This window comes from Micromys minutus, assembly GCF_963924665.1.
Source record: "Micromys minutus genome assembly, chromosome: 21".
Taxonomy (NCBI): Eukaryota; Metazoa; Chordata; class Mammalia; order Rodentia; family Muridae; genus Micromys; species Micromys minutus.
This window is the reverse complement of record NC_137956.1, coordinates 49046754-49060543: the sequence shown is the minus strand read 5'-3', so window position 1 is coordinate 49060543 and position 13790 is coordinate 49046754. Positions and strand designations below refer to the sequence as shown.

The 13790-nt window shown below is 47.6% G+C and overlaps 1 pseudogene across 1 annotated transcript; it reads left to right on the top strand.

Moving 5' to 3' along the window:
• The first annotated feature begins 1295 nt into the window (after positions 1 to 1295).
• On the top strand, positions 1296 to 1586 carry LOC308433954 (high mobility group protein HMG-I/HMG-Y-like; annotated as a pseudogene). The gene has a single exon. The product of its transcript is annotated as a high mobility group protein HMG-I/HMG-Y-like (transcript).
• Positions 1587 to 13790: the final 12204 nt, after the last annotated feature.

Here is a 13790-nt window from a genome sequence, read left to right as displayed (position 1 = left end):
TTCTATTACAAGTTCCTACCCATCCATCCCTCTCTCTATCTATCCATCCATCCATTTATCCATTCACCTATCCCTCTCTCTGTTGACAACTTAGTCCAAGATGAGCATCTAATTCAAGCCAAGCCTCTCTTCTTCTTTTCTTGCCTTTCTTCTCTACTTTCTTCCCTCCATCATCTGTACTCTTTCCCCCCTTCCCCCCACTCTCCTCCCTCTCCTCTATCTATCTATCTATCTATCTATCATCTATCATCTCTCTATCTATCTATCTATCTATCATCTATCATCTCTCTATTTATCTATCTATCATCTATCATCTATCATCTCTCTATCTATCATCTATCATCTATCATCTCTCTATCTATCTATATCTCTATCTCATCTCCTCATCCTCTCTACTCCTTGTCTTCTTCTTTCCCCTCCCCCTCTTTTCACTCTCCTTCCCCATCCTTCCCCCTCCACACTTGCAGCTGGGTTTGTACTAGGATTGAGTGTTCAACACTGACAGAAGGATTGGAAGATACACAGGAACCAGTGATGCCACGGTCCCTACTGTTGTCATGACAAGGATGAACACATGTTCCTGCTCAAGCACACTTCCCTTTTGGGTGCAGCAGATTCCTTGACCACATGTACCATATGCTCACATGCAGGTGATATTTTGAGGGGGCCACCTTGTCAGGTTTTTATATCTCTACCCTTCCAACCTTTAACTGGTTACAGTTCCTGCACCCCTAGTGGTCAAGCTTGGACTCACTCTTTGCAAATAGAAAACCAGGGCTGGTTAGACTTGACCAGCCTTTCTCTAGGCTGTGTGACACTCTCGTACCTTGCACTGAAAATAAAATAAAATAAAGGAAAGAAGGGGAGGAGAGAAGAGAGAGGAGAAAAAGAGGAGACAAAAGAGAGAGGAGAGGAAAAGAAGATAAAGGAAAAGAAAAAGTAGAATTAACTTAATTAAAAATAAAATTACTGGGGCTGGAGTGATGGCTCGGCGTTTAAGAGAACTGGCTGTTCATCCAGAGGTCCTGAGTTCAGTTCCCAGCTGCCACATGGTGGCTCACAACCATCTGTAATGGGGTCTGATGCCCTCTTCTGGCAGGCAGTGTACATGCAGATAGAACACTCATATACATAAAATAATCTTTAAAAAAGAAAAGAAAAGAAAATAGAATCCAATGTTTAAGAAAAGTTGTAGTCGATTCTAACTGGGACTCCGAATCGGGGCTATTTCTGGTGTTGACACAGCTGCAAGAAGCCAGACTCATTCTTAGTTGCCCCATAACTACAGAAGGAGAATGAATGAGTCGGGCTCAAAGTCCAGCCAGCCCCTGGTCTCCATGCAGGAAAAGAATGGGACTGAGAAGCAAGAACGGGGCAGGCTGCGCAAGCAACCTTCAAAGGAGCCCAGTGAAGTGCCAACTCCGAAAAGACCTCGGGGCTGGCCAAAGGGAAGCAAGAATAAGGGCACCACCAAGACGCCAAAAGCCACTTAAACTCCAGGGAGGAAACCAAGGGGCAGACTCAAGAAACTGGAGAAAGAGGAAGAGGAGGGCCTCTCCCAAGAGTCCTCAGAGGAGGAGCAGTGACCACTCGCAGTACCGCCTGCTCCTTAGCCACCAAGGAGAACTCCCCCCCCCCTCCCCGGGAATGGAAGCCCTGCTCCCAGGTCCCTCCCAGCCCCCACTCACAGTACACTGTAGGGGAAGGGGGCGCTGGAGTGCCGCAGGCTGGTTACTGACTACCCCACACTAGGGAAGATGGGGCCCCACCCCATGGATGCTGCAACAGAGTGAGGAGGGGGGCCCACTGTGATGGGAAAAGGGTATAGGGCCACCTCCCCTTGGGGGAGGGGTGGCCAGTATTTGTTCCAGTTTGGGGCTTCCCCTCTGGTTTCCTTTTTGCAGTTACTTGAATTAAAAAAAGAAAAGAATAGTTGTAGTTTAGAAAGTGGACCAAAGCACTCTATGGGTCCTCTCTCTCTATCTCTCTCTATACATATCTGTCACACACACACACATACACACACACACACATACACACACACACACTCACACACATACACACACTCACACACACATACACACTCACACACATACACACACACTCACACACACATACACACACACATACACACTCACACACACATACTCACACACATACACACACACACACACACACACTGCAAGAGGTAACATGATCTCTCTTCTTGTAACCAACTAAAACATGGTGTCAACAATACTAGATGCACACATTAACAAAGTCCTTAACAAGAAATACCATAATGGCGGAAAGCCCCACTCTTGTGGGCTGAGGCCTGGGGTGGGTCAGATTTAGCCTGGTTCCCAGCACCAAGAAGTAGGGCACTGTCAGCCTTGGCAATCTCTCCAGCACACCAGGGAGAGATGCCAGGCTGGCAGGGACACGGTGGAAAATGCTCTGTTCTCTTCAGGACTGTGTTTGAGGACAGAATTTTAAATATCATGTCTTTTCTGCAACGCTCTTCAGATTCTCAAAATAATACATAGAAAAAAAAATCTGAAAAGGCTGAACCATGTGGAATCCAAGCCCATGAACGTGGTTAAAATGAGCTTTGAATGATTTTAAAATAAATAAGTAAAGTTTGTCAATTCTTAAAAACAAAGGTAATGGGAGATGTCAAACAGAACAGATTATGCACATGTCCACAGCTTTGACTGGCTGAGAGCGAACGGTTACCAAGTAACTACCACTTAACTAACCAGGGAGAGCGTCTGAGGGTGGCAACCCTGAGAACGTAAACTGTGACCTCAGGATCGAAGGCACACTGGAGTCAGGCGAGTCTGTGGGCTGAAGGGTAGAGGGGGATCCGTTGGCAATTTGGATATGGAGCTAGTAAAATCTAGCCCACAAGATCCACGGCCTCGCCCCAGGCACCCCAGCATCACCCTAGGAGGGCAAGAGTGGGTCGCGAGCATTGCTCTCGGCTGAGCATGGGAGATGGTCCCACGGGAGGCCGGACTCCTGCTTCACTCACGCCCGTGTGTTAGTCACTGCTCTCCTCGCTGTGCTAAACTACTGATAAAAGCCACCTGAAGACGATGGGTTTCTCCTGACTCACGGCGGCAGGACACAGTTCACCACGGTGGGAGGAGCGCGTAGTGGGAGGGCGTGTCGAGCGTATGATGGGAGTTTGGGGCAACTGGTCACACTGAGTCTGCATTCAGAAGCAGACAGAGATGAATGCTGCTGCTCTGCTCACTTTATCCTTTTTATTCAGCACAGCGCATATTTAGGGTCTTCCAGCTTGATCCAGATAATCCCTCAGACACACCCAGAGACTTCCTATGGTGATTCTAAATCCCATCAGATTGACAGGTTAGCCACCACACTGTCTCTTGCAGAACACTAGTGGTTACAAGAGCATGCCCTGGGAAGGAGACAGGAAGAGCCCTCTCTAGGATCTGAAGACTATGCAATGGTATTATTTGACTTCAAATCATATTAAAACTGAGAGAAGAACATGACTCATCAGCAAGTCCGGCTGAAGTTACAACTTAGAGCAAGCTTCCAACATAGGCTCTGCTGCTGGGGGTGGGAAGGCTTCTAGATGCATGTGGGTGGCTCACCAGCTTATGTCCTCAGTAAGGACAGGCTGATGTAGGAGAACAGAGAAGTTCAAGGCTGACTAGGTTAGGGTTAGGGTTAGTGAGATTCTATCTTTAAAAAAAAAAAAAAGACAAAGAGTATAATCCAAAATTTGTGTCCAGAAACAAAGAAACTCATTAAATAATAACTAACAGATCCAACCGAAATACATAATCATTATAAACACATGAGTTGTTGTATCCTTTTTGTGGGGCCTTTGCGTCGGCTCCTCTTTGTCTCTGGACAAGAGCGCCTGGCTCCCACTGCTGATGGGTCATCAGCCTTTGGGCTGTAGGATGCTGTCTGCCAGAGGCTCTTTGATTCCTCCTCTGTGATCTCAGCAGAAGCCTGGACCGTCTGCTGGATTCCAGTATTGAGTTCTGCATCCCAGGCATCGGGATGAAGGAATAGGGAATACAGGGTGGCCTCTTCTAAGGGTAACTCAGGGAAGCTACCCACATCTGTGCAGAACCATTAGCTTGACCTGTGGCATGGCCTCCCCACTGAAGCCAGGCTGCCCTTGGGTTGTTTGTTATTTGGGGCTCCGAAGGGCAGCTGATGTGCAGAAGTTTTACTGTGGAGGAAGGGGGTTTACCAATGCGTTGCCATCCCATTTTGTACCTCTTAACTGTGATACCTCTGAAACCATGCTCAGATTGATGGCCACTCAGACTTAGAATCCCACCTTAAAAGGACCTCCGCAATCAGTAATTCAGGATCCCAAACCTCATCCACCAAAGTCTGATGGAATCACTCCAAGTACTTAAAAGAAATTTAATTCAAAAAAATTGGCAACACGGGTGATGGAAAACCTGAGACAGATCTCAAGGAAATGCGGAAATTGGTCTCAGCAGGACGCCTCCAAACCATCCTACAGCAAAAGCCTAATTTCCCCTCACTGTGAGGATTCTTCACCCCAGGCAGTAATTATCCCTTTGCCCAGTGTGCCAAAAACATAAAGAATCCAGCCTGGCCAGCCTCTGTCTTCAGTCTAATGGGGTCATGTGTCACACGTTCTGTCCCTAACAACAAAGGCCTTTATGTCAAAACAGTCAGGGCTGAGGACAGAGGAGGAGAGCTTTGTCAGCCAGTTTCTGTAAAATACGACCAGGAAGAGAACTGACAGCTGTCCATCCCTTGCTCCTCCATGTATCCACTAATGCTAACTGACAGCCACCTCATCCCTGGGTCCACAATGTATCAACTGATGCTACAGTGTTCCCAAGGGCAACACACTGACCTTTAGGGATTTTGTTTCCTTCCTCACTTCTTAAATCAATTCCTTCTTCATGCTAGGGCATTTGGTGAGTCTAGATGACTCCCAGACTGAGTAGTAAGTGCTGTTCTTCTCCATGAAGCAAATCCCTTGATTAGGAGCCGTGCAGGCTGCAGGGCATTGGGTAAATCCAGGGCTGGTTCTAATAGAGAAGGTAAATTTATTCTCTGAACAAAAACCCTTTTCAATAAGGAAAAGTCACTTCCCTGAAGTGGTCCAAACAATGTTCTGAATAGCACCCACACATGTGCATGTAGGCGGGCTCACACATGCTCACACACTCACACACACACACACACACACACACACAAAGACACACAACTACCCACACAATACTTTAGGAAGCCAGAAGAGGGCGTTGAACCCTCTAGAACTGGAGACTCGGGCTGTTGTGAACAGCATGTGGGTGCTGGGAACTAAACCCAGATCCCCAGTAAGTACAACCAGTGATCTTTACCTCTGAGCCAACTCTGCAGCCCCAACCAAGGTATTTTTTTAAGAAAAATATCCCCATGGGAAGAACAAAATTATTAACTAACCAAACCCACTACAGCTCCCAGGGACTAAAACACCAACCAATGAGTTCGCATGGAGAGACCCATGGCTCCAGGTGCATATGCAGTGGACAATAGCATTCTCTGGGATCAATGGGAGGAGAGGCCTTTAGCAAAGACCCATTTTCCCAGTATAGGGGAATGCCAAGGCACTGAGGTGGGAGAGGAAAGTTGGGAGAGGGAGCACCTTCATGGAGACAATGGGGGGGGAATGGGATTGGTGGAAAGGGGATAACATCTGAAATGTAAATACAGAGAATATCCAATAAAAACAAAGAAAAGAAAATGTAAGGACCTGGGAAATCAATAGAAAATAGAAAGTTCTAAAAAGCTGCTTATTATAAGAGACAGCGCTGAAATACAATGCAATCCTTTTCCCCCTCACAGTTCACTCGACTAATGAAGTCAGGAGCCTGCCGCTCCCAGAAATAGCACCCACTGCTGTCTTAGAACCCAAAGCCTGGTGCTTTGCACCCCACCGAAGAGGTCACTGGCCTCAGCCAAGGCCTGGCTGTGCTTGCACAGGTGGTGTGGCTGCGGCTGAGAGCGCCGGCCTACCGCCGGGAGGCTTATATGGGGAGAGCTTGTCAGCCCTGGCAGGGACTCAGCTTTTCAAGGAGATCGTGGGTTTCCAGGGGATAATGAAGTTTCAGGTCTTCTTTTACTTTTATCTGTTTGAACATCTGGAGGCTCTGAGGCTTAGCTCTGGCTTGAGATAGTCATTCGTTTGCTCGTTTACAGGAGAAATGTTTCAAACCTTTAGCTGGACTTGGTGCTGAGACAGGAGTGCTGCTGTGAGTTTGAGGTTAGCCTAGGCTACATGCTGAGCCTCAGGCCAGCCTGGTTTACCAAGTGAGACCACATCTTGAAAAACAAATAAATAAGAGCTGGAGAGATGGCTCGGCAGGTAAGAGCACTGGCTGCTCTTGCAGAGGACATGGCTTTGATTTTCAGCACCCACATCATCAGGCAGTTCACAAGCCCCTGTAAGCCCCAGGCCCAGGGAATCTGACGCCCCCTTCTGGCCTCCATGGGAACCTGCGTGTAGATGACACACATAGTCAAGCCGGTGTACACACATGTACACATAAATAAAAAATTAATTAAAATTAAGCTTAAAGTTCCAAATTCTTTGGTTATTCTATCTTAAATCTCTTTGAACTTTCTTATTCACATGTCTTATTCCTCTTTATCTGCTCTCTGTTTGCCACTCCTCTGCTAAAAAAAAACATAATTCTTAAATAAACACTATATCCTGACAAATTCACCCCTGGCGCTGCTTAGCTCTGACTTGGAAATAAGTTGTATTGCTCCAGCCAACTGATTAAGAAATGCAGGGACTTGCTCCATAGTAAAGAGGACTTGCTGCTCTTCCAGAAGACTGCAGTTCAGGCCCAGAACTCCCTCTGGACGGCCTGTAACTCCAGCTCCAGAGGATCTAGCGTCCTCTTCTGGCCTCTGTGAGCACCTGACTACATGTGGTACACACAAATCCACATAGGCAGTGTCCCAGATCCAGCTGTGATGGTACACTCCTCTAATCTGGGACACACCTTCCGCTGGAGACCCACATAAGGAAGAAGGAAGATCCTCTCTTCTTCTTCTTGCCTTGTGGGATTGAGCAACTGCTAAATGGACTTCCACTCACAGATGCTGCTGACCATTGTTGGTTGGTCTACATTGTTGGTTGGGGAGTTGGACTACAGACTGTAAGTCATCAACAAATCCCCTTACTCTATAGAGACTACCCATAAGTTCTGTGACTCTAGAGAACCCTGACTGATACAGGCATATATACACATACACATAGTACATTTTTAAAGATGGAAATGATTAAGAACAGCAAACAGAATTTACAACTAAAATAAAGGATGAGAGACCACATAGACTGGCCTGAATATCCCTCCAGCATACAAAACAAAACTTCTTTTGACTCAGTATAAGCTACTAGACATGACCTTTCAAAGCAAAACCACAAAAGGATTATTCAACCTGTAGGTCTAGTTACTCAGAGCTTGACTTTCTTCCTTCTCAAGTCAGTTGGACTCCACAACTTTCCTGAAAGTTCTCCATGTCAAAAATGAGCAACAGAGACTGGGGGTGTGGCTGAGGTTTGGGAGACGTCTGAGTCAATAACATGTGTGCCGTGTAAGGGTTAGGACTGGAGTCTGACCCACGGGAACACGTGTAAACAAGCCAGACTTAGTGGCTCGGTCTTGCAATCCCAGCACCAAAGTGGAGGCATGTTGGTCCCTGGGCCTCACAAGCCAGGTTTGTCTAATCACTGAGCCCCAGGTCAGTGAGAGACCTCATCTCTTGGAGCATAGGTGGAGAACAGATAAGGAAGATACTGAATATCAACGTCTGGCTTCACCATAGGTAAGCATGTGTGTGCCCACACATACACACACAGTGAGCTACAACCTCCACATGCCTTATACTTCATGCATTTCAGTTGTCAACCTCACCTTCAGTACGGCTTATTTCTCTCTGTTTGTTTGACTAAATACTCCATTTTTGAGGACAGATTCCAAGATGCCTCTTACACTAATCCCACCATCCCGGCTGGCCCCTGGCCCTGGCACCATCCCCCAGCCACCCCTAAAGATGAGGATTCTTATATTTCAGAGCCTGTCTCACCCCACTTGAAACTCTGTGTGTTGGTTGTACGTTGTTGTTATGTCGGGTGTATCCCACCCAGCCTGTTGGGAGCCAAGGATAGAATTACTGTCGGTTGGGCATAGACTACATAGAAATGTCCTTCAAAAGTGGAAGAGGAATGGACAAGAAAGCTACAGCCTAACCAGCTTCCTCCTGCTGCTCTTTGCTGGGGCACAGCCCCTCCTCTGTGATGTCTCCCCCTCCCCCAGGGAAAACAACCCTAAGGGCGTGGTTCCCTGTGCCACACTTGCTCTCTTCCTAGATCATGCTAGTCTCCATCTGCGCTGGGTGCTTTTAACTGCTGGGCTCACACAGCCTAGAGAGAGCTGGGAAAAGGTCTTGATTAGCAATTATCTACCCTTCCCCCCCTCTATGTGTCAGGGTGTTTGTCACAGCATCTGAAACAAAATTAGAATACCTTCTCATTCATCCTCCAGTGTCCCCAGGTTCTTTTATGACATTTTGTTCTGGTTTCTGGTTTCTTGCTGAGAGGTCAATTTGAACTATTTTGATTTTTTTTTTCTAAAAACTAAACTTTCAGAGTTTTTACAGTCTCAAATTCTGCTTTCCTGGTGTGTGGTTTCTCTGCAGAGCGGACCTAGATACAGACCAGAGAAGCCTGGCTCCAGAGTTTCCAGATCTGATGACCACACCGATGGTGGCGATAGACCTGCCCCCTCCCCTCCTGTGTTAAAAGCCACTCTGCCCAGGGTGAAACTCAGGGGCTGAGTTCTCATTCTCCAAAGCCAGGAAGCCAGAGCTCAGCCTAGATGTTTCAGAAGGGACTGTGGACCACACAGGGCTCAGGTTTCTATTGATGCAAATACTTTGTAGAGGGAAAACTGTGAACCTGGCTGTGAAAGTGGGGGGAGGGGGGACTTAAAGAGCAGAAGCTGGGCCAATTAGGGCTTCCCTTTTCCTCAGAAAGGGAACTGGGAAGCTCCCTGAAGTGGGTTAAAGTGGACACAGGTGTGAAAGGAATGTTTCACTGAAGCAGACACGGGAGAGAGGATGCTCTGCTAAAGCAAGCACATGAAGGACACGTGATGAAGAATTCTTTGCTAACAGCACACATGTATTGGTGCGCCTTACATTGCGTAGCTGCAATTGTGGGACTCCATATAAAGAAACGAACCAAAAAACTTCTGGTGGTGTGCTGCAGTTTGCTGCTCTTCCAAGGACTCGGGCTGATTGGATGCGGGTGCTGAGCCAAGGCATGTGGAGGACACGTGATGTTTGCAGGGTATAAACAGGACTCCGCGGAGTGACGGAGACAGAGCTTGGTACAGCTAGCAGTGCGGTGCTGTGGGTCTCCCATCTTTGCTGAAAGATGCACTGCTGAAAACTTCTCCTGGTGTTCCCTACGGGTCCTTCCTGCTGACTTGAGCAGAGGCTGAGGTCTGCTGTCTCTGCTAGGTAGTGCCACCGCTGCTGATTCACCTTTGCTATCCCAACTCTAACGAACCCCTGTTGTATCTGTGGGGTGTTTGCGACTGGATGGAGCTGCTGCTGACCTGTGAGCCAAACTGCTGATTTCCCGGCAACACAGGCGGGAGATGCTCCGAAGAACTGTTCTAAACAGGCCCACTTTCCCTGCATCCTTTCTTTTCCACTCCTCTGGTGGGTGATGGGCTACAAGGGAGGTTAAAGCGTTTAAGAACCGTTTAAAAATAGGATCTGAAAAAAAAAGTTACAGATCTCCCTTGTTTCCACTATATAAGGAATGTTCCTCTCAGAGGAGTGAGAGCGCATGGTCTCCCAAGTAAAAGCCGGTCCCTGGGATCTAGGGAAAGTTTGTTTGTGCTAATCAAGTTTGTGCTTTCTCAATTCTCCAGCCTTATGGACTCTCTCCGTTCTAGCTGTTGGGTGAAGCAAGGGGCATGCTGGGAGTGGAGAACACAGGCGCCTCCCGTGGGGCATGCTGGGAGTGGAGAACACAGGCGCCTCCCACGTGATCCTCTCTAAATGATGTCACGCGTTGTGGGCATCTCTCAGCATTATTTCCAGTGCTCACTTGTGAAACTTCCTGTGTTAGTCATTGTTGCTGTGCCAAAGAAAGTTAAGGAAAATGACTCAAAAGAAGAAACTGTTGACACTTCACCCGGCTTGGCCCTTCCTGGCTGGCTCCCTCCTTTCCGGGCAGTGGAGAGGTGAAGAGGCCAACTGTGGTGAAGTAGAGTTGCTCACCTCATGGCATCCAGGAAGTGGAGAGTGACCGGAAGAAGCTGGACGTGAGATGTGACTACTTCCTACTTTACATCCCAGTCAACCACGAAGTCATCAACGGATTGATTGGTTTTATCTAATGAACATTGACATTGCTACAAAAGAGAGAACTACATTCTTTAATGTTTGGGTGTGTGTGTGTGTGTTCATGCACACATGTGTGTGCAGTGCCTCCAGAGGCCAGACAGGGGCGTCATCCCCTGGAGCTGGAATTACAGGTGTTTGTAAGCCACTCGTATGCGTGACAGGAACTGAACTTGAATCCTCTGCAAGAGCAGCAAACCCTGAGCTGTCTCTGGAACCATTATTGCTTTCTTTAAGCCAAATCTTTCCCCATATCTTTAATTTCAGCCCAGGTTCCCTACAGCACGCCGAGTTGCCAAGCAAGTGTTTCTCCATATATGGAGTTTTTAAAGGTGCTAATAAGGAAATTTGTTCAAGACATGGTCTTAAGTAATAAAAATATGTTGCATAATAGTGTATAAATATACATACATATATATCCTGCATCTGTTAAAATTTAATTTATGCATTCACATAAGTACAGAATGTCTAAAGTCACACTTTAGATCAGTTACTTCTGCACAGTGGGTTCTGGGCATCCAATGTAGAGAGGAGGAAGCCTTGTTTTCTGGCTTTCATTCAGTTATATTTTTGCCACTGGCATATACAACTTTCCTAACACTTTCATTGCGGAGTATTTAATGAGAACTCATGGCTATAAGCTCTAGGAAGGAAAAAGAGCAACCCGCACAGGAGTCGGAGATTCTCCTGTTTTCCTGAGGGTTTTGGACATGCTGGTGACTTCTCTGTCTGCTGACGGGAGGACCTGAAGAGTTAAAGTATCTGGCTGGAAAATATTTGCCTCCCGCTCTGTCACCCCTAAATCTGCCTGAGGCCTGGAAAGAGGAACAAACTATTACCAAGTCCCCAGCAGAGTCTAGAAAGCACATTTCTTTTGACAGAGTCGTTGCTTTTTTTGTGATTATTATTGTGAGTTTCCTCTATTGTTCTTCTATTGAACGTACCCTATCAGTTAAGTCAGGGGTTCGATGAGAGCAGAGAATGTGGGGTGTCTCTCCATAGAAGACAGTGCGCCATCTAGTGTCCCCAAACTATTTCCATGGCCCTGTGGGAGACCTTGCTGCATTACGGAGTTCTCACTGAAGTCTCTACCCACAGTCTTCACCAGCCTGGAGTCAGATGAAGAACATGAAGAACTCATTCACCTTCCGGCCATATCTCTCCCTTTGTGTACTAGAAAGGATGTGCGCTGTGCCAAGTATGACCTCTACCTGCAGGATTCAAGAGGCTGTTTGATTTTTCCGTTCAAGGATAGCATTGTAACCCTGGCAACCAGACACTTTGATACAAATGGGAAATCTAATATCCAAAGGCTGTTTGAAGGAGACACTAATACTGCAGGCTCTGGCTACTCTCTCCTATACTCTGAAACAATCACAAGACAGTCATCTTTTCCTGGAGGAAGAACAGGGCAGTCCTGGTATATCCCTTCAGCAGGTCCACTGCCAGTCTGAAACCTACAGCAGTTGAACATTTAAATCCTGCCTGGTTACAAAACACAGAGAATAAATCCATGGGCCACACACTGGGCCAGTTTGTCAAATCTTCCAGCCTTTGGGAAGAGTGAACTTCCCTCCCTTGTCTGACCTGACAGCAACCTGGAAACTCAATCCAGTAATGGTGAGGATTAGATTGGAACACCAGTATCCCACTAGCCGTGCATATGTAAGTCATTGGGACTCCTGTATTGCTGTATTTCATCAAGTCTGAACTGCCATGGGGTGTGCATCTTAATATGGACTAAATGGTAGCAAGGAGAGGTAGAGGTTATTCAGATAAAGCTCTGAATCATGGTGGTATATCTCAGGGCATTGCTGATTCTGATGCCTGCCTGGTACAGTGGTATATCTCAGGGTACTGGTGAGTCTGATGCCTGGTACATGGCTGTTCTTTTGGGGTAACCTGGTCTGAGTGTCTTTTACAATATAATCCCGTTTGTGTGTGCTGTTGGGATTAGAAGCACATGCCACCACTCCCAGTCCTGGAGATGAAGGCAGAGGTCATTTGGAGGTGGAGCTGGGACATCATGGGAACATCTGCCCAGAAAATGAAACTGAGGTTGTCTTAGTTAAGGTTTTACTGCTGTGAACAGACACCATGGTCAAGGCATCTCTTATAAGGACAATATTTAACTGGGGCTGGCTTAGAGGTTCAGTCTGTGATCATCAAGGAGAAAGCATGACAGCTTCCAGGGTGCAGGAGGAGCTGAAAGTTCTACGTCTTCATCTGAAGGCTGCTAGCAGAACACTGGCTTCCAGGCAGCTAGGATGAGAGTTTTAAGCCCACACTCACAATGACACACCTACTCCAGCAAGGCCACACCTTCTAATAGTGCGCTCCCTGGGCAGAACACATACAAACCATCACAGAGGTTCCCTCAGGATGATCCCCCTCCATCCAACTAGCATCCTGCAGTCCCACCCAGAATCCGAAATGCGGCTCCGCCCCAACCTTAGCTCCTCTGTCCTAATTATCCAGTCATTACGGTCCAAGAAAACATATTTCTAGAACTCTCTTCCAGAATATGTGAAGAGAAAGAAAGGGAGGGAGGGGGAGAGAAAGGGAAGGAGGGGGAGGGGCAGAGAGTGAGGAAGAGAGGGATAGAGAGAGGGAGGAAGGGGGAGGGGCAGAGAGGGAGGAAGAGAGGGATAAAGAGAGGGAGGAAGGGGGAGGGGCAGAGAGGGAGGAGACCAAGAGAGAACCAAACAGCTGCACTGTTGATGCAGAATCCTTAGGAAGCGTTAATATTGGTACAGACTCGCGCTAAGCTCCAGGCAGCTCTGCAGCGCTCAGAAAGAGCAGCTACAGCTATTGCTGAGCAAGCTCAGAAGCACAGACAGTTTGGAAGGAGGCTCTAAGGGAGTGAAGCGCCAAAGCTTCAAATCCCCACTGAAGCTCTTCCTCCTGTTTTCCCGGAGCTGAGGCAGCCCTCCTTGGAGCACTCTTTCTAGTCCTGCTCAGTGGCTAACACTGCAAGTCTAAACAGCCATGTTGGTTTTGCTTTTCTTTCCCTCGATGAGCCGAGGTCCTCCGGGCTCTGTGGTCAGAGCAGAGTGCTTGCTCAGTCTTTCCCAAGCTCTCTTCTCATGTAGTGTGGGTCCATGCCCTGGTTAGAGTTGAACCCTGAAGGCTATCAGATGTCTGCAGAGGACTGACCCCTGCCTAGCCGGATTGGGTAGCTGGACCTGACTCCAGGACTGGAGATGTTTACAGGCTTTTTATGGAGCTGGAGAAAATCGGACAGATGGCACCCAAGCTCTGGTTCATTTGTCTTTGTCCCTCAGAGCTGCCGTGTTGGCCACACATACTCTTCCTGGAGAGAGCAGGTGGCTGCTGTCATCTCCTGCTGAGACAGTGCCCAGGAA